The sequence below is a fragment of the Oncorhynchus gorbuscha genome, linkage group LG05 (genome assembly GCF_021184085.1).
Source record: "Oncorhynchus gorbuscha isolate QuinsamMale2020 ecotype Even-year linkage group LG05, OgorEven_v1.0, whole genome shotgun sequence".
NCBI classification, from domain to species: domain Eukaryota; kingdom Metazoa; phylum Chordata; class Actinopteri; order Salmoniformes; family Salmonidae; genus Oncorhynchus; species Oncorhynchus gorbuscha.
This window is the reverse complement of record NC_060177.1, coordinates 10,625,113-10,650,266: the sequence shown is the minus strand read 5'-3', so window position 1 is coordinate 10,650,266 and position 25,154 is coordinate 10,625,113. Positions and strand designations below refer to the sequence as shown.

Sequence of the window (25,154 nt, the reverse complement as noted above, 5' to 3'; positions counted from 1 at the left end):
AGGACACTTCATGGCTACAGATGTGAGTGCTACGGGGCGGTAATCATTTAGACAGGTTACCTTCGCTTCCTTGGGCACAAGGACTATGGTGGTCTGCTTGAAACATGTAGGTATTACAAACTCAGCCAGGGAGAGGTTGAAAATGTCAGTGAAGATACTTGCCAGTTGGTCAGCACATGCTTTGTGTACATGTCCTGGTGATCCATCTGGCCCCGCGGATTTGTGAATGTTGATCTGTTTAAAAATCTTGCTCACATCCACTACCAAGAGCGTTATCACACAGTCATTTGCTTGCCTCGAAGCGAGCATAAAAGGCAGTTAGGTCATCTAGTAGGCTCGCATCACTGGGCAGCTCGTGTCTGGGTTTCCCTTTGTTTTCACCTCTGCCACATCCGTTGAGCATCAGAGCCAGTGTAGTAGGATTCAATCTTTATCCTGTATTGACACTTTGCTTGTTTGATGGATATGTACGTACGTTCACCATGGGGACGACGTCGTCGATGCACTTATTGATGAAGCCGATGACTGAGATGGTATACTCCTCAATGCCATTGAATGAATTCCGAACGTATTCCAGTCTGTGCTAGCATCATCTGACCACTTCTGTAACGAGCGAGTCACTGGTACTTCCTGCTTCAGTTTTCGCTTGTAAGCAGGAATCAGGAGGATATAATTATGGTCAGATTTGCCAAATGGAAGGTGGGGAGAGCTTTGTAAGCATCTCTGTGTGTGGAGTAAAGGTGATCTAAAGGTTTTTTTCTTATGGTTGCACAAAAATTTGGTAAAATGATTTAAGTTTGCCTGCATTAATGCATTAGTCTCCGGCCACTAGAAGCACCTCTTCTGGGTGAGCATTTTCTTGTTTGCTTATGGCCTTATAGAGTTGGTTGAGTGCGGTCTTAGTGCCAGCATCGGTCTATGGTGGTAAATTGACGGCTACGAAAATATAGTTGAGAGCTTTCTTGGTAGATAGTGTGGTCTACAGCTTATCATAAGGTACTCTACCTCAGGCGAGCAATACCTCAAGACTTCTTTATAATATTAGACATCACGCACCAGCTGTTATTGACAAAAAGACACACACCCCCACCCCTCATCTTACCAGAAGTAGCTTCTATTCTGCCGGTGCATAAACACTTCCTCCAGCTCTATATTATCCGTGTCGTTGTTCAGCCACGATTCGGTGAAACATAAGATATTACAGTTCTTAATGTCCCGTTGGTAGGATAATCGTAATCCTAGGTCATCAACTTTATTTTCCAATGATTGCATGTTAGCAAGTAGGGTTGATGGCAGTGAGAGTTTACTCACTAGCATACGGATTCACAAAAGGCAGCCCGATCTTCCTCCTCTTTTCCTACGTCTTTACTTCATGCAAATGACGGGGATCTGGGCTTGTTCCTGGGAGAGCAGTATATCTTTCTCGTCGGACTCGTTAAGAGGCCAGGTCTAGATTTTACTCATATCCAATTTTAGACAACTGACTTCACATTTCATCTTTACCAAAACATTATCTTTGATTTGGACATTTTCCATACAACGTACAATGTATAAACATCAAACATATACTAGGAAAACGTTTTCGTAATAACGTCATCTATTAACCTTGAATAACAAAACAAAAATGACATACATTTTCATATTTCATCCATCGTCATGACCACCATTGTGGCTGAGGGAAACCATTGTTCCAAAGTCCCTTTATTTCATGTTTCATGTTCTGAGGCTGGTTCTCCATAGTGACAGGACAAAGGAATTTGTCTGTGGCCTAAGATTTAATATGGGCGTGAGGGGTCATAAAACACCCACATCTTCCTATCCCTTGAGATTCCTTCTCATCTGGTGGGGATGAAATCTCTCTGCAGGATTGTGGTCATTGGTAACCAGAGCCGACCAGAACAGTCATGACACTGTGTGGTTGGAGACAGGTGTGCTGGAGTCAGAGCAGATCCCTACCAGCTGCAACTGTCCCATAATCAAGACCTCTACAAATACTCAGTCCTGCCACCTTCACTCTGCCAGATCGTAATCTCTGCTCAGTCAGTTCTTTATTCTAGCCATTTATGTTTATTCAAGATCCTGTTACTCCGCTGTGCCTGTATCTCTGCCTGACACTGTTTATCCTCTCATTGCAGTTACCGCTCTGTCTCTGGCTCCAGTCTCCTGTTCCACATCTCACCACCCAACTACCTTGCTCTGGATATTACTCACCACCACTATATTGAATTCCCCTCAGGACCTGTTTACCCTGTTATACTCAGCCAATTCCCAACCTGTCTCCACATCTGTTTTTTTCTGCAACTCATCCGAGCTACCACGGATCTGCACTCCATATCTCTCTGTGTACAATAAATGTTTTGGTTCATTCATCCCTGTTTCCTCATTTGAGTCTGCTCTTGGGATCCCCTGTGTTGCACCGCTTAACAGTACTGGATGAACCCAGCAGACTCCACTACTCTTCACCAAATTCTTGTTGGTCAAGGCACCCTTCTTGAGCAACATGACCAAGCCCTGAAAACATTGCTGGAGAACATCAAGAAGTTTTCACAGAGCCTGTCTGACCTACAGGTCCGAACCTCCACCGAGAGTTCACAACCAGTCTCAAGTCCCTCTTCTCCGACCCGGGAGCCTTTTGATCTGACTCCTGAGCACTATGATGGTAATCTTGGTGCTTGCAGAGCCTTTCTTGTGCAATATTCACTAGTATTTGAGCAACAGCCCTACTCTTATGCTAGTGAATGAGCCAAGATGTATTTTTTAATTGGCTGCCTTTGGAGAGCAGCTCTTTCCTGGGCCACTGCGGTGTGGGAGAGACAGTCACCTATCTGCTTCACCTACAGTGTATTTACAGATGAGATGAGGAAGGTCTTTGACCATCCGGTCTGTGGAAAGGATGCTGCTAAACAACTTCTGTCCCTTCGTCAAGGCTCCCAGAGTGTGGCTGAAATGGTATGCAAGTTCCATATCCTCGCCGCAGAGAGCGGCTGGAATGACGAGGCCCTTCAGGGAGCATTCCGGGAAGTCACTCCCCGAGACCCTCAAGGACGATTTGGTGTCCAGAGAGGAGCCTGATGGACATGACGAACTAATTTCTCTCACTATCCACATTGACAACCATCTCCGTGAGCGTCGCAGGGAGAGGGAGGTAGGGTTGCATGTCCCATAACATCTGCTTCAGTGCCTTGCTCACTTTCTCAGACTGCATCACATCTCCAGGCATGTTCTAATCCTGAACCCATGCAGCTCTGCCGTCTATCTCCAGAGGAGAGGCAGCAGCATATCTGTACTAGGAGCAGGTTGGTCACCTGGTCTCCACTTGTTCTCTGTGTCCAGCAAAAGAGGGGCTCAGCAGTAGTGGGGGATATGCTGTTGAGCCAACTCGCCTGCCCATCATCTCCCAGACCCCTGCTTGAGTCCAACCTTGTGTGGCAGAATCAGGCTTTTCCTCTCCCTGCTCTCATCTATTCAGGAGCCGACGAGAGCTTCCTGGACTGAGGGGTTGTTAATCAGTTGGGTCTGGAGACTGTTTCGCTCAATTCACCTGGATGCCAACGCTCTCAATGGAAAGCTACTCTTATGTGTTTTGGAGAGAACTGTTCCTGTTATCCTGTGTCTCTCTGGAAATCACCAGGAAAAGATCAGTTTCCACATAATTGACTTTTCTCACTCACTTCTGGTTCTAGGCCATCCATGGTTACAGCTACACAACCCACAGATTGACCGGTCCACCGGAAGGGTAACTACTTGGAGTACATTTTGACATTCTATTTGTCTACATTCTGCCCATCCTCCTGCCCTGTTTGCACCCCAGTCCATTCCAGAACCCCCAGACCTGTATTCTGTTCCTCTGCTCCTGTATTCAGTAAGCACCCCACCCCATCTCTGCCTCCTCACCGGACATACGACTGTGCTATCAAACTTCAGCCTTGACCTCCTCTCCCTAGTAGCAGGTTGTATAACCTCTTTCGCCCGAGCATGAAGCCATGGAAGAATACATCCAGGAATCCCTGGCTGTTGGACATATCAGGCCATATTCCTCTCCAGTGGGAGCGGGTTTATTTTGTAAAGAAGAAGGATGGGTCACTGAAGCTGTGCATAGACTTACGTGGGTTGAATAGTATCACTGTCAGGAACAAGTATCCCTTGCCACTTATCAGTGCTGCTCTTGCCCCCCTCCATGGTGCCACAGTGTTTACTAAACTTGACCTCCGGAATGCCTACCTTCTTGTCCACATCAGAGAAGGGGATGAGTGAAAAACGGCGTTCAGCACACAACTTGGACATTTAGAGTATTTGGTTATGCCTTTTGGTCTCATTAACGCCCCTGTTGTTTTTCAGAGCCTGGTCAGTTAATGATGTCCTGAGGGATGTCATTGGGTGTTTTCTTTTTGTCTATGTGGATGACATTCTTATTTTTTCGAATGACCTTGAGGCTCACAAGCAACACATCCACCAAGTTCTCCAAAGGCTATTGGAGAATAAGCTATTTGTTAACCTCACTAGGGTAGGGGGCACTATTTTCACCTCCGGATAAAAAGTGTGCCCAAAGTAACCTGCCTGCTACTCAGGCCCAGAAGCTAGGATATGCATATAATTAGTAGATTTGGATAGAAAACACTCCAACGTTTCTAAAACTGTTACAATAATATCTGTGAGTATAAGAGAACTGAAATGGCATGCGACAACCTGAGTAAAATCCATCCAGTAAGTACCATTACTTTGAAATGGCTGTTTTTCCAATGAAAGCCTATCCACCATTTAAAGGGATATGACCCAGATTCTGTTGCCTATGGCTTCCACTAGTTGTGAGCATTCTTTAGACATTGTTTCAGGCTTTTATTCTGAAAAATGAGGGAGAATGACAGCATTGAGTGAGTGGACCCTGGGATGTCCTCAGAGATCTTTACTGCGTGTGACCGAGAGCCTTTCTTGTTTTCCTTTTATATTGACAAAGCTTTTGTCCGGTTGAAATATGATTGATTATTTAGGCTAAAAACAACATGAGGATTGATTATAAACATGGTTTGACATGTTTCTACAAACTTTACGGATACTATTTGGAATTTTTGTCTGCCTTTTGTGACCAGATACTTACTTACACTCTCTCTCTCTCTCTCTCTCTCTCTCTCTCTCTCTCTCTCTCTCTCTCTCTCTCTCTCTCTCTCTCTCTCTCTCTCTCTCTCTCTCTCTCTCTCTCTCTCTCTCTCTCTCTCTCTCTCTCAAGTTCTGTGAGGTGGAAGGTTTTCCTTTGTTCTCTATGAAAATTTACTCTCTCTATACTCTATACCATGAGGAGATCCTCAGGAATTTACGACATCTCTCTGACCACAGCAGCCTAGTTGAAGGAGGAAAGGGGGAGGTAGGGAGAGGGAGATGGGGCTTGCCACTCCCAAAGAGGGCAACGTCATGACATCAGGTATGTCTCCCTTTGAGTGTGTTCTGGGTTACCAACCTCCCTTGATCCCTGCCCAAGAGGTCTAAGTAGAGGTGCCTCAGTCCAGGACCACAAGAGCCGCTGTCGTCGCACCTGAAGGAGGGACCAGACTGCCCTTCTTCGTGCCTCCGCCACGACCCAATTCCAAGCTAACTGTCGCCGTGCTTCAGCCCCAGTCTACACTCCAGGCCAAAAGGTATGGCTTTCATCTAAGGACTTGTCCCTGAAGGTGTTTTCCAAAAAACGATCTCCCGATTCATAGGCCCCTTTGAGATTGATCGTGTCATAAACCCCCTACAGTTAATCTGAAACTACCAGACTCTCTCAAGATTCACCCCATCTTCCATGTATCCTTAATCAAACCAGTCTTCTTCAGTCCCCTGTCCCCTCTTGCAGCTGCTCCTCCACCCCTTGGCTCATCGACGACCATCCTGCCTATGCCGTCCGGCGGCTTTTGGATGTGCGCTGTCGGGGTCGCGGTTGGCAGTATCTGGTGGACTGGGAGGGATACAGGCCTGAGGAGCGCTGCTGGATGCCCCATCATCACATTCTGGATCCCTCCTTCTTACAGGATTTTCATACCTCACACCCAGAAAAGCCGGGTCATGCACCAGGTGGCATCCATAGAGGGGGGTACTGTCACATCTGCACCTGCTACACCCTCTGGTGTTCATCTGGTGTCTTCTTGACCTACAGTTACTCCCCCTGGATGCTCCCCCCGGACTTCCTGACGGCCCGCCCCCAGGTGGTAAAGGTAGGTAACAACACATCCACCACGCTGCTCCTCAACACAGGGGCCTCCTTGGGGTCCATGCTCAGCCCCCTCCTGTACTCCTTGTTCACTCATGACTGCACGGCCAGGCACGACTCCAACACCATCATTACATTTGCCGATGACACAACAGTGGTAGGCCTGATCACCGACAACAACGAGACAGCCAAAGGGAGGGGTTGGATGGGCACGGGTGGGGGTGCTCCCTACCCAACCGAGACCCCTGCTACCCCGTAATGGCATTAAAAACCTTTTTAAAAATGTGTCTTTTCGATTTCGGAGAAAAGGCCGAAATCGAAAAGACACGATTTAGGAGAAAAGGCCACGTCGTGATTGATGATGTTTTATACATTTGCAATATGATTCCATTCGCCCTCTTTTGGGATTTACCGGGACAGAGGAAAAATGACCAACATTTGAACATTTTATAAAACGGAATCTGAATGTCCGAGAGACTTCGTTTGATAACTTTCTGGAAGATCTGGCCTTGCTGTTTTCATCCAGTCCCCAACGTTTATGGGAAGCTTGTCAGGGTCTTCACCTGGGGAACCTTGTTTGCTTTCCTGTGGGCAGAGTGGAGAGACCTGACAATAGAGGTTAGTTATTTCAAAATCCGCTGCTGCGCATTTTCATGAGGACAAGGGGCAAGTATTCCACCCAGCTCATTGTTGTAGAATGACAGACTTTTTCAAGCCCCCCTTTGATCACTTCATTAGCCCTCTGTTATCCCATTACTCTGCGGGTGATGGATGGACACAAACTTCTGGTCTACACCTATCATTTTGGCCACTTGGGCAACCAAATCTCCTATGAGACGGGTGCCATTGTCTGCAGACAAAACCTCAGGCACACCGAACCTGGGTTTAATTTCCCTGACTAGCAATTTTGCAACTGTTCGCGCATCGCAGCTTGGGGTGGGAAATGCTTCCACCCACCTGGTGAACCTGTCAATTATCACCAGGCAGCATCTCATTCTTTCTTTTCACTCTACCATGTCTATGAAATTCATAGCAAGATGGACAAAAGGTAATTTTGGAGTGGAGAACTTCCCTGGTTGCAGTGGATTTCCCTTGTCTACGTTATATAACAAACATGTCGCACAACGGTAAATGAACTGTTTGATGTGCAGATTCAAATTTGGGCAAAACCATTGGGCCGAAATGTTCTCCACCATATCCCCCTTTGACAAATGGCTCACACCATGAGCCAATCAGCAAGCAGTAGAGATCATGGTTGACTGAAAACAGGGCATAACAGACAAAAGATGTAGACATAAGCAAAACCTAGGACACAGAGCACACCCTCTCTCCCTCCACACTTGCTGAGTCTCACATATAGTTGCAATAAAAAGTATGTGAACCCTTTAGAATTACCTACATACATTTGTCTAAAAATGTGATCTTATCTTCCTCTAAGTCACAGCAATAGACAAACACAGTGTGCTTAAACTACTAACACACAAATGATTGCATTTGTCTTGTCTATATTGAATACATAATTTAAACATTCACAGTGTAGGTTGGAAAAAGTATGTGAACCCCGAGGCTAATGACTTCTCCAAAAAACAAATTGGAGTCAGGAGTCAGCTAACCTGGAGTCCAATCAATGAGACGAGATTGGAGATGTTGGTTAGAGCTGCCCTGCAATATAAAAAACACTCACAAAATGTGACTTTGTTATTCACATGAAGACCTAAGTAGACCTAAGATTAATAATTGTTGACTTGCATAAGCTGGAAAGGGTTGTGAAAGGGATTTGGGGAATGGGGAGGATTTATAATAGTTTTCTTAGTAGTACAGGATTAGATAGGAGAATTAAGTTTCACTTAATGTTTGTTTCATTATTCATTTAGTCTGTAAACTGTGATTGACTACACACTCCAGTACAGTAGGTGGCAACATGCACCTCTAACATTTGTTTGTGGATGTAATGATGGGCATAATATTACAGAAGAAGAAGGATAAGCGAAAGGGAAAGTGTCAGACTCGAGAGTTAGAAACTGTTTTGTGAGGCTACCGCAAAAGCAGTGAACATTTCTGAATCATGTGCAAACTGTCTGTCTTTTTGTTTGTTCTTTCCTTTTCCACCATTGTCAACGCAGGTAAGATGGACTATCTACTTTTCTCAACTCATTGAAAGATTTGTTGTGTTATAAAAATGTTAAACAAAACGTTTGGGATTATAGGTTATCTGCATTTTTGTCAAAAGTGAGTGATTGACATAGCATTGCTCTGTTCAATATTCTCTACCTAGAGAGTACTCTAAATACCCCAATTCATGTTGTTGAGTTCAAAAGAGTACAAGATCAAAATAGCTGACACCAGGCAGCTGCACAGATAGGGCTCTACCCCTTCCATTGTCCAAAGTCTCCTGCCCTTTTGGGTGGTGGTATAATTTCCCCCAAAATATTATTTTTTAGTGGAAATGTTTTGTCACTGTTGTTCAGACCTTGTGTCAACAACTTCGCTACCCCCCCCCCCACCCCATCCATTGGTTGCTCCTATTGATATGCTCTGTACAGAGCTTGCACACATGCCCAGTTGTGCCCTTTTCCCCTCCAGTCTGCCCTGCACAGAGAATGAGTGAGCCCGGTATCCAAACATGCATGACTTGAGAGATGTGGTCACTGGTCGAGTGTGTGTAGCTGACTACCTAGTTCAAATATCAACAGTACAGCCACAGCAGCATAACATTTCATTATCACTTGATAACCCTTGATTTTGCCTACACCATCATCAATATTCAGTCTGATTGGCTGATACTCACAGCAGAGAGAGGCAGAAAGAAAGTTCAATCACAATCAGTGTAAAATAAATAGAGTTTGCTAACTAGTATATTTACATCAATCATCAACATCAATGATCAGCTGATAGCCCACCCTCTTTCTCAATCATGTCTTTAGGAGGCACTAACTATCTTAATTACAATTTGTGATGATGAGTGAAAGCCAAATATCTTAGCAGATAAAACCTTATAGTCCCAGGCTCTCGAAATGTCCATAACTGTATAATATCACTCCTCTCCCAGGTTCAGGATCACATTCTCTGTGGGCACTTGCAAATTACATCATCGGGGAGACGCCTTTCCCTGAGTTTACGGTTGTGGTGATGTTAGATGACATCCATGTGGCTTACTATGACTCCAACGATAAACAGCCTGTCTACAGGGGACCTAAACAAACAGGAAAAATACATGATGAATTATTTCAGGACGGAGATTATGTGTTTGGAATTATGTACCACCACATGAAAGGCAGATCATTTCACCTGAAGCACCACTTTAATCTCACAGGAGGTGTTCAAGTTCAGCAAAGAATGTCTGGCTGTGAGATGTTGGACAACGGTGAACCTGCTCTGATCATGGAAAAGACACTTTCAATGCCATTTATACAGATCAAACGTTATATTACAACATGACACATTTTACATACGATGCTGGGAAACTACGACCAGGATATGATGGGGTGAGGAGAGAATATCTTAGAACACTTTTTGGGAATGTTTTCCTTCCCATTTGCATCAGAACACTGAAGACAATCCTGAAGAGGGAGAAGAACGTTGTGATGCGTAAAGTTCCTCCCAGACTCAGGTTGATAAAGAAAGAGGTTTCTGGAGAGTTTCAGGTGAGTTGCCTGGCGTTTGGTTTCTACCCCGCCACATCAACATGACCCTGCTGAGAGACGGCCAGCCAGTGGCAGAACAGGAGCTGACAGGGGGGGAGGTTCTGCCTAGTGGAGACGGGACCTACCAGCTGAGGAAGAGTCTGGAGGTCAGTACTGAGGAGCTAAAGAAGAGACACAACTACACCTGCACTGCCTCTCACCTCAGTCTAGACAACAAGCTGGATGTCAGTTGGGAGTCTGGGGCAGAGAGAGTTCACCTATCCACCCTCTCAGTTCTACTGGTGATGCTGCTGGTTGTTATTCTATTGGGCATTTTCATTTGTGTCAAAGGAGGAGACGCACCGCATCGCAGACTTAGTCTCAACTTGCCAAGGTTGATGCAAAAGTGGAGGAGTAAATTAACCTGTCTTCAGATTCTAAGACATAAGGAACAGCGCATACTTCTGATACTGAATGTGTTGTCTTTTGCAGATCATCATTCTAACAAGTTGTCCTATTATAATGTGAGCACATAAGCTGCCGGCGGGCCCAGTTATACAGGAAAGCTCAACTCGTGCTCTGCCTCTACAGTCCGAGTAGCTATTCCTCACGCACCTAGAACCTAACGCTTCAATATAGTATAAATGTTTATGATGATAGATGCTTGGCTGCCATTTGACATATATTAACATTATCCTATTTCTGTCATATGTTGGGTACAGTCGGCGCTTGCCTTTGTTGGTAATTATTGCAATAGCATGTTCAAAAGGTTTAAACCAGTTCGCAATTGTTTTATTTCATTCTTTGCCCAAATTAAGTTCCAACTGTAATGCTGTGTTTGCCGCCAATATAATAGCATGCTCATATATTCCCTATGAACAACTTCTTGACTTACTTTTGATATTATCTTAATAAAGTGTAGCAACTTTTGTGAAGGTTTGGTGTGGTGTGGCTATTATTGAACTTTAGCTGCTGCAGGTGTATGATATGAAGGCAGTGCACCCTGGTGCTCCAACTGACTCAGACAGTTGAACTTGAGGTGAGGAACTGTTTCAGGCCTACCAGAGTTACTCCTATAATCTAACAAAATAATGTTTACCTTTATACTAAATATTCTGATCTAAAATAAACAAATTAACCTCCTGTAAGTCTATAACTGTATAGCAAAAATATATATTTAAAAATATCTGTATATGTCACGTCCTGACCTTAGTTCCTTTTTTATGTCTCTATTTTAGTTTGGTCAGGGTGTGAGTTGGTGTGGGTATTCTGTGTTGTTCTATGTTTTTGTATTTCTGTGTTTGTCCTGGTATGGTTCCCAATCAGAGGCAGCTGTTTATCGTTGTCTCTGATTGAGAACCATACTTAGGCAGCCTGTTTTCCCACTATGATTTGTGGGTCTTTGTATTAGTTACCAGACGGAACTGTTTCGGTTGTTCTTTTTGTTTACTTTGTAGTGTTCAGTGTAATAAAATGCCGAACACTTACCACGCTGCATATTGGTCCGATCCTTCCTACTCCTCCACAGAAGAGGAGAAAAACCGTTACAGTATAGCATACACAGTAGCCACTTGGCATAAAGAAATGCATGTTGGTGTTGCAGCATGCTACCGGCATATCACTCTCTCGATCTCTCTGGGGATAGGCCTAAGCTTCTTTTCCTTTACACAGACTATATATTTGTTTATACTAATATCATACAGTGGACACGTAAGTCTATAGGACTATGCATGCAATGCCTTGATGCATTTAGTGCTCAAATCCCAGACAGCTGAACCATGAGGTGGACAATTATTGTTTTAGGAAAGGAGCTTAAAAAACAATTTTAAAAAAGGCTATCAAGTTTTGCATATGTGACACACCCAAACACAATAAATAGTGTTTTTGTAAAGTATTATAAACTGTTTTGAAGGACATGTAAATGTGTTTCATTTGGCCAACATCCCTCCGTTATTGATGGCACTGGCTGCGCCATCTCAACTGTCAGGTAAATTAAAATATTCCTGGTCATGTTGTCTGGCTCCAAATTTTCCTAGTGGAAACCCTAACATTTTCATATTGTTAATATGCAGATTTTAGAATATTCGCATGAAAATCTGTAGCCAATTGGATTCAAACCTAGCTACAGACACCCTAAAGACTGGCATGTGCACTAATACAGTGTCACTTGGATTATGCCTGCAGATCATAGTTCACCAGCAGCCCCAGACATTTAAAGAAAAAACTACAGATTAGGATTGACTATTTTCCCTGTATTTTACAAATATTCCATCCCAAGAACAATCACTTTTCTCCCTAGTAACCCGGTATTTCCCACCCAAAGATATTTTATGAGCCCAATGAGTCATTATCCAATACATAGCCTATGATAGGCTACTGCACATCATGTACGACAGAAAACCGTAAAAGCCCATAGATGTAGCTATGCTCCAGTAAGCTAATATTTTTTTTTTGGACTGTATTGACTGTAATGTATTAAATGGATGTTGATGTTATATGTATTATGGATGTTGGATGTATTATTGATGTTTGATGTTATATGTTGATGTTTATATGGATGTTGATGTTATATGTATTATATGGATGTATTATATGGATGTTGATGTTATATGTATTATATGGATGTTGATGTTATATGTATTATATGGATGTTGATGTTGATGTTATATGTATTATATGGATGTTGATGTTGATGTTATATGTATTATATGGATGTTGATGTTATATGTATTATGGATGTTGATGTTGATGTTATATGTATTATATGGATGTTGATGTTATATGTATTATATGGATGTTGATGTTATATGTATTATATGGATGTTGATGTTATATGTATTATATGGATGTTGATGTTGATGTTATATGTATTATATGGATGTTGATGTTGATGTTATATGTATTATATGGATGTTGATGTTGATGTTATATGTATTATATGGATGTTGATGTTATATGTATATATGGATGTTGATGTTGATGTTATATGTATTATATGGATGTTGATGTTGATGTTATATTATATGGATGTTGATGTTGATGTTATATGTATTATATGTTGATGTTGATGTTGATGTTATATGTATTATATGGATGTTGATGTTATATGTATTATATGATGTTGATGTTATATGTATTTATGGATGTTGATGTTGATGTTATATGTATTATATGGATGTTGATGTTGATGTTATATGTATTATATGGATGTTGATGTTATATGTATTATATGGATGTTGATTATGATGTATATATGTTATATATTATATGGATGTTGGATGTTGATGTTGATGTTATATGTATTATATGGATGTTGATGTTGATGTTATATGTATTATATGGATGTTGATGTTATATGTATTATATGGATGTTGATGTTGATGTTATATGTATTATATGGATGTTGATGTTATATGTATTTATATGGATGTTGATGTTATATGTATTATATGGATGTTGATGTTGATGTTATATGTATTATATGGATGTTGATGTTGATGTTATATGTATTATATGGATGTTGATGTTATATGTATTATATGGATGTTGATGTTGATGTTATATGTATTATATGGATGTTGATGTTGATGTTATATGTATTATTATGTTGATGGATGTTATTGATGTTGATGTTATATGTATTATATGGATGTTGATGTTATATGTATTATATGGATGTTGATGTTATATGTATTATATGGATGTTGATGTTATATGTATTATATGGATGTTGATGTTATATGTATTATATGGATGTTGATGTTATATGTATTATATGGATGTTGATGTTGATGTTATATGTATTTATGTTGATGTTGATGTTTATATGTATTATATGGATGTTGATGTTATATGTATTATATGGATGTTGATGTTATGTTATATGTATTATATGGATGTTGATGTTGATGTATTATATGGATGTTGATGTTGATGTTATATGTATTATATGGATGGATGTTGATGTTATATGTATTATATGGATGTTGATGTTATATGTATTATATGGATGTTGATGTTATATGTATTATATGGATGTTGATGTTGATGTTATATGTATTATATGGATGTTGATGTTGATGTTATATGTATTATATGGATGTTGATGTTGATGTTATATGTATTATGTTGATGTTGATGTTATATGTATTATATGGATGTTGATGTTATATGTATTATATGGATGTTGATGATGTTGATGTTGATGTTATGTATTATATGGATGTTGATGTTGATGTTATATGTATTATATGGATGTTATTGATGTTGATGTTATATGTATTATATGGATGTTGATGTTATATGTATTATATGGATGTTGATGTTTATATGTATTATATGGATGTTGATGTTATATGTATTATTATGTTGATGGTTATATGTTGATGTTGATGTTATATGTATTATATGGATGTTGATGTTGATGTTATATGTATTATATGGATGTTGATGTTATATGTATTATATGGATGTTGATGTTATATTTATATGTATGTTATATATGTATTATATGATGTTGATGTTATATGTATTATATGGATGTTGATGTTATTGATATTATATGTTATATGTATTATATGGATGTTGATGTTGATGTTATATGTATTATATGGATGTTGATGTTGATGTTATATGTATTATATGGATGTTGATGTTGATGTTATATGTATATATGGATGTTGATGTTGATGTTATATGTATTATATGGATGTTGATGTTATATGTATTATATGGATGTTGATGTTGATGTTATATGTATTATATGGATGTTGATGTTATATGTATTATATGGATGTTGATGTTGATGTTATATGTATTATATGGATGTTGATGTTGATGTTATATGTATTATATGGATGTTGATGTTGATGTTATATGTATATATATGGATGTTGATGTTGATGTTATATGTATTATATGGATGTTGATGTTATATGTATTATATGGATGTTGATGTTATATGTATTATTGATGTTGATGTTATATGTATTATATGGATATGTTGATGTTATATGTATTATATGGATGTTGATGTTGATGTTATATGTATTATATGGATGTTGATGTTGATGTTATATGTATTATATGGATGTTGATGTTGATGTTATATGTATTATATGGATGTTGATGTTATATGTATTATATATGTTGATGTTGATGTTATATGATGATGTTGATGTTATATGTATTATATGGATGTTGATGTTGATGTTATATGTATTATATGGATGTTGATGTTGATGTTATATGTATTATATATGTTGATGTTGATGTTATATGTATTATATGGATGTTGATGTTATATGTATTATATATGTTGATGTTGATGTTGATGTTATATGTATATATGGATGTTGATGTTGATGTTATATGTATTATATGGATGTTGATGTTATATGTATTATATGGATGTTGATGTTATATGTATTATATGATGTTGATGTTATATGTATTATATGGATGTTGATGTTATGATGTTATATGTTGATGTTGATTATATGGATATTGATGTTGATGTTATATGTATTATATGGATGTTGATGTTATATGTATTATATGGATGTTGATGTTGATGTTATATGTATTATATGGATGTTGATGTTGATGTTATATGTATTATATGGATGTTGATGTTATATGTATTATATGGATGTTGATGTTGATGTTATATGTATTATATGGATGTTGATGTTATATGTATTATATGGATGTTGATGTTGATGTTATATGTATTATATGGATGTTGATGTTATATGTATTATATATGTTGATGTTGATGTTATATGTATTATATGGATGTTGATGTTATATGTATTATGATGTTGATGTTATATGTATTATATGGATGTTTGATGTTGATGTTATATGTATTATATGGATGTTGATGTTGATGTTATATGTATTATATGGATGTTGATGTTGTATGTATTATATGGATGTTGATGTTATATGTATATATATGGATGTTGATGTTATATGTATTATATGGATGTTGATGTTATATGTATTATATGGATGTTGATGTTGATGTTATATGTATTATATGGATGTTGATGTTGATGTTATATGTATTATATGGATGTTGATGTTATATGTATTATTGATGTTGATGTTGATGTTATATGTATATATATATGTATTATATGGATGTTGATGTTATATGTATTATATGGATGTTGATGTTGATGTTATATGTATTATATGGATGTTGATGTTGATGTTATATGTATTATATGGATGTTGATGTTGTTGTATTATATGATGTTGATGTTGATGTTATATGTATTATATGGATGTTGATGTTATATGTATTATATGGATGTTGATGTTATATGTATTATATGGATATGTATTATATGGATGTTGATGTTATATGTATTATATGGATGTTGATGTTTATATGTATTATATGTTGATGTTGATGTTATATGTATTATATGGATGTTGATGTTATATGTATTATATGGATGTTGATGTTATATGTATTATATGTTATATGTATTATATGGATGTTGATGTTGATGTTATATGTATTATGTTGATGTTGGTTATGTATTATATGATGTTGATGTTATATGTATTATATGGATGTTGATGTTATATGTATTATATGGATGTTGATGTTGATGTTATATGTATTATATGGATGTTGATGATATGTATTATATGGATGTTGATGTTATATGTATTATATGGATGTTGATGTTATATGTATTATATGGATGTTGATGTTATGTTATATGTATTATATGGATGTTGATGTTATATGTATTATATGGATGTTGATGTTATATGTATTATATGGATGTTGATGTTATATGTATTATATGGATGTTGATGTTATTGTATTATATGGATGTTGATGTTGATGTTATATGTATTATATGGATGTTGATGTTATATGGATGTTGTTATATGTATTATATGGATGTTATATGTATTATATGGATGTTGATGTTATATGTATTATATGGATGTTGATGTTGATGTTATATGTATTATATGGATGTTGATGTTATATGTATTATATGTTGATATATGTATTATATGATGTTGATGTTATATGTATTATATGGATGTTGATGTTATATGTATTATATGGATGTTGATGTTGATGTTATATGTATTATATGGATGTTGATGTTATATGTGGATGTTGATGTTGATGTTATTGTATTATATGGATGTTGTTATATGTATTATATGGATGTTGATGTTATATGTATTATATGGATGTTGATGTATTATATGGATGTTGATGTTATATGTATTATATGGATGTTGATGTTATATGTATTATATGGATGTTGATGTTGATGTTATATGTATTATATGTTGATGTTGATGTTATATGTATTATATGGATGTTGATGTTGATGTTATATGTATTATATGGATGTTGATGTTGATGTTATATGTATATATGGATGTTGATGTTATATGTATTATATGGATGTTGATGTTATATGTATTATATGGATGTTGATGTTATATGTATTATATGGATGTTGATGTTATATGTATTATATGGATGTTGATGTTATATGTATTATTATATGTATTATATGGATGTTGATGTTATATGTATTATGGATGGATGTTGATGTTATATTGATGTTATATGTATTATATGGATGTTGATGTTATATGATGTTATATGTATTATATGGATGTTGATGTTGATGTTATATGTATTATATGGATGTTGATGTTGATGTTATATGTATTATATGGATGTTGATGTTGATGTTATATGTATTATATGGATGTTGATGTTATATGTATTATATGGATGTTGATGTTGATGTTATATGTATTATATGGATGTTGATGTTGATGTTATATGTATTATATGGATGTTGATGTTGATGTTATATGTATTATATGGATGTTGATGTTATATGATGTTGATGTTGATGTTATATGTATTATATGGATGTTGATGTTATATGTATTATATGGATGTTGATGTTGATGTTATATGTATTATATGGATGTTGATGTTATATGTATTATGTTGATGGATGTTATTGTATTATATGGATGTTGATGTTATATGTATTATATGGATGTTGATGTTATATGTATTATATGGATGTTGATGTTATATGTATATATGGATGTTGATGTTGATGTTATATGTATTATATGGATGTTGATGTTATATATTATATGGATATGGATGTTGATGTTGATGTTATATGTATTATATGGATGTTGATGTTGATGTTATATGTATTATATGGATGTTGATGTTGATGTTATATGTTATATTATATGGATGTTGATGTTGATGATATATGTTGATGTTATATGGATGTTGATGTTATATGTATTATATGGATGTTGATGTTATATGTATTATATGGATGTTGATGTTGATGTTATATGTATGTATTATATGGATGTTGATGTTATATGTATTATATGTTGATGTTGATGTTGATGTTATATGTATTATATGGATGTTGATGTTATATGTATTATATGGATGTTGATGTTATATGTATTATATGGATGTTGATGTTGATGTATTATATGGATGTTGATGTTATATGTATTATATGGATGTTGATGTTGATGTTATATGTATTATATGGATGTTGATGTTGATGTTATATGTATTATATGGATGTTGATGTTGATGTTGATGTTGATGTATTATATGGATGTTGATGTATTATTGGATGTTGATATGTATTATATATGTTGATGTTGATGTTATATGTATTATATGGATGTTGATGTTATATGTATTATATGGATGTTGATGTTATATGTATTATATGGATGTTGATGTTGATGTTATATGTATTATATGGATGTTGATGTTATATGTATTATATGGATGTTGATGTTATATGTATTATATGGATGTTGATGTTATATGTATTATATGGATGTTGATGTTGATGTTATATGTATTATATGGATGTTGATGTTGATGTATTATTATATGTATTATATGGATGTTGATGTTATTGATATTGTTGATGTTGATGTATTATATGGATGTTGATGTTGATGTTATATGTATTATATGGATGTTGATGTTGATGTTATATGTATTATATGGATGTTGATGTTATATGGTATTATATGGATGTTGATGTTATATGTATTTATATGGATGTTGATGTTATATGTATTATATGGATGTTGATGTTATATGTATTATATGGATGTTGATGTTATATGTATTATATGGATGTTGATGTTGATGTTATATGTATTATATGGATGTTGATGTTGATGTTATATGTATTATATGTTGATGTTGATGTTATATGTATTATATGGATGTTGATGTTATATGTATTATATGGATGTTGATGTTATATGTATTATATGGATGTTGATGTTATATGTATTATATGGATGTTGATGTTATATGTATTATATGGATGTTGATGTTATATGTATTATATGGATGTTGATGTTATATGTATTATATGGATGTTGATGTTGATGTTATATGTTGATTATATGTATTATATTGATGTTGATGTTATATGTATTATATGGATGTTGATGTTGATGTTGTATGTTATGGATGTTGATGTTATATGTATTATATGGATGTTGATGTTATATGTATTATATGGATGTTGATGTTATATGTATTATATGGATGTTGATGTTATATGTATTATATGGATGTTGATGTTGATGTTATATGTATTATATGGATGTATTATATGGATGTTGATGTTATATGTATTATATGGATGTTGATGTTGATGTTATATGTATTATATGGATGTTGATGTTATATGTATTATATGGATGTTGATGTTGATGTTATATGTATTATATGGATGTTGATGTTATATGTATTATATGGATGTTGATGTTATATGTATTTATATGGATGTTGATGTTATATGTATTATATGGATGTTGATGTTATATGTATATATGTTGATGTTGATGTTATATGTATTATATGGTTATATGTATTATATGGATGTTGATGTTATATGTATTTATGGATGTATTATATGGATGTTGGATGTTGATGTTGATGTTATATGTATTATATGGATGTTGATGTTATGATGTTGATGTTATATGTATTATATGGATGTTGATGTTATATGTATTATATGGATGTTGATGTTGATGTTATATGTATTATATGGATGTTGATGTTGGATGTTGATGATGTTATATGTATTATATGGATGTTGATGTTATATGTATTATATGGATGTTGATGTTATATGTATTATATGGATGTTGATGTTATATGTATTATATGGATGTTGATGTTATATGTATTATATGGATGTTGATGTTATATGTATTATATGGATGTTGATGTTGATGTTATATGTATTATATGGATGTTGATGATGTTGATGTTATATGTATTATATGGATGTTGATGTTGATGTTATATGTATTATATGGATGTTGATGTTATATGTATTATATGGATGTTGATGTTGATGTTATGGATGTTGATGTTATATGTATGTTGATGTTGATGTTATATGTATTATATGGATGTTGATGTTGATGTTATGGATGTTGATGTTATATGTATTATATGGATGTTGATGTTGATGTTATATGTATTATATGGATGTTGATGTTGATGTTATATGTATTATATGGATGTTGATGTTATATGTATTATATGGATGTTGATGTTATATGTATATATGGATGTTGATGTTGATGTTATATGTATTATATGGATGTTGATGTATTTGATGTTGATGTTGATGTTATATGTATATATGGATGTTGATGTTATATGTATATGGATGTTGATGTTATATGTATTATATGGATGTTTGATGTATTATATATGTTATGTTATATTATATGGATGTTGATGTTATATGTATTATATGGATGTTGATGTTATATGTATTATATGGATGTTGATGTTATATGTATTATGGATGTTGATGTTGATGTTATATGTATTATATGTTGATGTTGATGTTATATGTATTATATGGATGTTATATGTTATATGTATTATATGATGTTGATGTTATATGTATTATATGGATGTTGATGTTGATGTTATATGTATTATATGGATGTTGATGTTATATGTATTATATGGATGTTGATGTTATATGTATTATATGGATGTTGATGTTGATGTTATATGTATTATATGGATGTTGATGTTGATGTTATATGTATTATATGGATGTTGATGTTATATGTATTATATGGATGTTGATGTTGATATGTATATATGGATGTTGATGTTGATGTTATATGTATTATATGGATGTTGATGTTATATGTATTATATGGATGTTGATGTTATATGTATTATATGGATGTTGATGTTGATGTATTATATATGTTATTATATGGATATGGATGATGTTGATGTTATATGTATTATATGGATGTTGATGTTGATGTTATATGTATTATATGGATGTTGATGTTATATGTATTATATGGATGTTGATGTTGATGTTATATGTATTATATGGATGTTGTATTATATGTTGATGTTATATGTATTATATGGATGTTGATGTTATATGTATTATATGGATGTTGATGTTGATGTTATATGTATTATATGGATGTTGATGTTGATGTTATATGTATTATATGGATGTTGATGTTATATGTATTATATGGATGTTGATGTTATATGTATTATATGGATGTTGATGTTATATGTATTATATGGATGTTGATGTTATATATATATGATGTTATATGTATTATATGGATGATGTTGATGTTATATGTATTATATGGATGTTGATGTTGATGTTATATGTATTATATGGATGTTGATGTTTATATGTATTATATGGATGTTGATGTTGATGTTATATGTATTTATATGTTATGTATTATTGGATGTTGATGTTATATGTATTTATGATGTTGATGATGTTGATGTTGATGTTATATGTATTATATGGATGTTGATGTTGATGTTATATGTATTATATGGATGTTGATGTTGATGTTATATGTATTATATGGATGTTGATGTTATATGTATTATATGGATGTTGATGTTATATATATTATATGGATGTTGATGTTGATGTTATATGTATTATATGGATGTTGATGGATGTTGTTATATGTATTATATGGATGTTGATGTTATATGTATTATATGGATGTTGATGTTGATGTTATATGTATTATATGGATGTTGATGTTATATGTATTATATGGATGTTGATGTTGATGTTATATGTATTATATGGATGTTGATGTTATATGTATTATGGATGTTGATGTTGATGTTATATGTATTATATGGATGTTGATGTTATATGTATTATATGGTTATATGTATTTATGGATGATGTTGATGTTATATGTATTATATGGATGTTGATGATGTATTATATGGATGTTGATGTTGATGTTATATGTATTATATGGATGTTGATGTTGATGTTATGGATGATATATGGATGTTGATGTTATATGTATATATGATGTTGATGTTATATGTATTATATGATGTTGATGTTATATGTATTATATGGATGTTGATGTTGATGTTATATGTATTATATGGATGTTGATGTTATATGTATTTATATGTTGATGTTGATGTTATATGTATTATATGGATGTTGATGTTATATGTATTATATGGATGTTGATGTTATATGTTATATGTATTATATGGATGTTGATGTTATATGTATTATATGGATGTTGATGTTATATGTATTATATGGATGTTGATGTTATATGTATATATGGATGTTGATGTTATATGTATTATATGGATGTTGATGTTATATGTATTATATGGATGTTGATGTTATATGTATTATATTGATGTTATATGTATTATATGGATGTTGATGTTGATGTTATATGTATTATATGGATGTTGATGTTGATGTTATATGTTGGATGTTGATGTTATATGTATTATATGGATGTTGATGTTGATGTTATATGTATTATATGGATGTTGATGTTATATGTATTATATGGATGTTGATGTTATTGATATTGGATGTTGATGTTATATTATATGGATGTTGATGTTATATGTATTATATGGATGTTGATGTTATATGTATTTATGGATGGATGTTGATGTTATATGTATTATATGGATGTTGATGTTATATGTATTATATGGATGTTGATGTTATATGTATTATATGGATGTTGATGTTATATGTATTATATATGGATGTTGATGTTATATGTATTATATGGATGTTGATGTTGATGTTATATGTATTATATGGATGTTGATGTTATATGTATTATATGGATGTTGATGTTATATGTATTATATGGATGTTGATGTTGATGTTATATGTATATATGGATGTTGATGTATTATATTGATGTTGATTATATGTATTATATGGATGTTGATGTTGATGTTATATGTATTATATGGATGTTGATGTTATATGTATTATATGGATGTTGATGTTATATGTATTATATGGATGTTGATGTTGATGTTATATGTATTATATGGATGTTGATGTTATATGTATTATATGGATGTTGATGTTGATGTATTTATATGTTGATGTTATATGGATGTTGATGTTGATGTTGATGTTATATGTATTATATGGATGTTGATGTTGATGTATTATATGGATGTTGATGTTATATGTATTATATGGATGTTGATGTTGATGTTATATGTATTATATGGATGTTGATGTTATATGTATTATATGGATGTTGATGTTATATGTATTATATGGATGTTGATGTTATATGTATTATATGGATGTTGATGTTGATGTTATATTATATGGATGTTGATGTTATATGTATTATATGGATGTTGATGTTATATGTATTATATGGATGTTGATGTTGATGTTATATGTATTATATGGATGTTGATGTTGATGTTATATGTATTATATATGTTGATGTTGATGTTATATGTATTATATGGATGTTGATGTTGATGTTATATGTATTATATGGATGTTGATGTTGATGTTATATGTATTATATGGGATGTTATTGATGGTTGATGTTATGGATGTTGTATTATGGATGGATGTTGATGTTGATGTTATATGTATTATATGGATGTTGATGTTGATGTTATATGTATGTTATATGTATATATGGATGTTGATGTTATATGTATTATATGGATGTTGATGTTATATGTATTATATGGATGTTGATGTTATATGTATTATATGGATGTTGATGTTGATGTTATATGTATTATATGGATGTTGATGTTATATGTATTATATGGATGTTGATGTTGGATGTTGATGTTATATGTATTATATGGATGTTGATGTTGATGTTATATGTATTATATGGATGTTGATGTTATATGTATTATATGGATGTTGATGTTATATGTATTATATGGATGTTGATGTTATATGTATTATATGGATGTTGATGTTATATGTATTATATGGATGTTGATGTTGATGTTATATGTATTATATGGATGTTGATGTTATATGTATTATATGGATGTTGATGTTATATGTATTATATGGATGTTGATGTTGATGTTATATGTATTATTGATGTTGATGTTATATGTATTATATGGATGTTGATGTTATATGTATTATATGGATGTTGATGTTATATGTATTATATGGATGTTGATGTTATATGTATTATATGGATGTTGATGTTATATGTATTATATGGATGTTGATGTTGATGTTATATGTATTATGGATGTTGATGTTGATGTTGATGTTATATGTATTATATGGATGTTGATGTTGATGTTATATGTATTATATGGATGTTGATGTTGATGTTATATGTATTATATGGATGTTGATGTTGATGTTATATGTATTATATGGATGTTGATGTGTATTATATGGATGTTGATGTTGATGTTATATGTATTATATATGGATGTTGATGTTATATGTATTATATATGGATGTTGATGTTATATGTATTATATGGATGTTGATGTTGATGTTATATGTATTATATGGATGTTGATGTTGATGTTATATGTATTATATGGATGTTGATGTTGATGTTATATGTATTTATGGATGTTGATGTTGATGTTATATGTATTATATGGATGTTGATGTTGATGTTATATGTATTATATGGATGTTGATGTTATATGTATTATATGGATGTTGATGTTGATGTTATATGTATTATATGGATGTTGATGTTGATGTTATATGTATTATATGGATGTTGATGTTATGTTATATGTATTATATTGGATGTTGATGTTGATGTTATATGTATTATATGGATGTTGATGTTATATGTATTATATGGATGTTGATGTTATATGTATTATATGGATGTTGATGTTATATGTATTATATGGATGTTGATGTTATATGTATTATATGGATGTTGATGTT

General features: G+C 33.8%; 1 pseudogene; it reads left to right on the top strand.

Moving 5' to 3' along the window:
- The first annotated feature begins 8,167 nt into the window (after nt 1–8,167).
- Nucleotides 8,168–10,255, top strand: LOC124035515 (annotated as a pseudogene).
- Nucleotides 10,256–25,154: the final 14,899 nt, after the last annotated feature.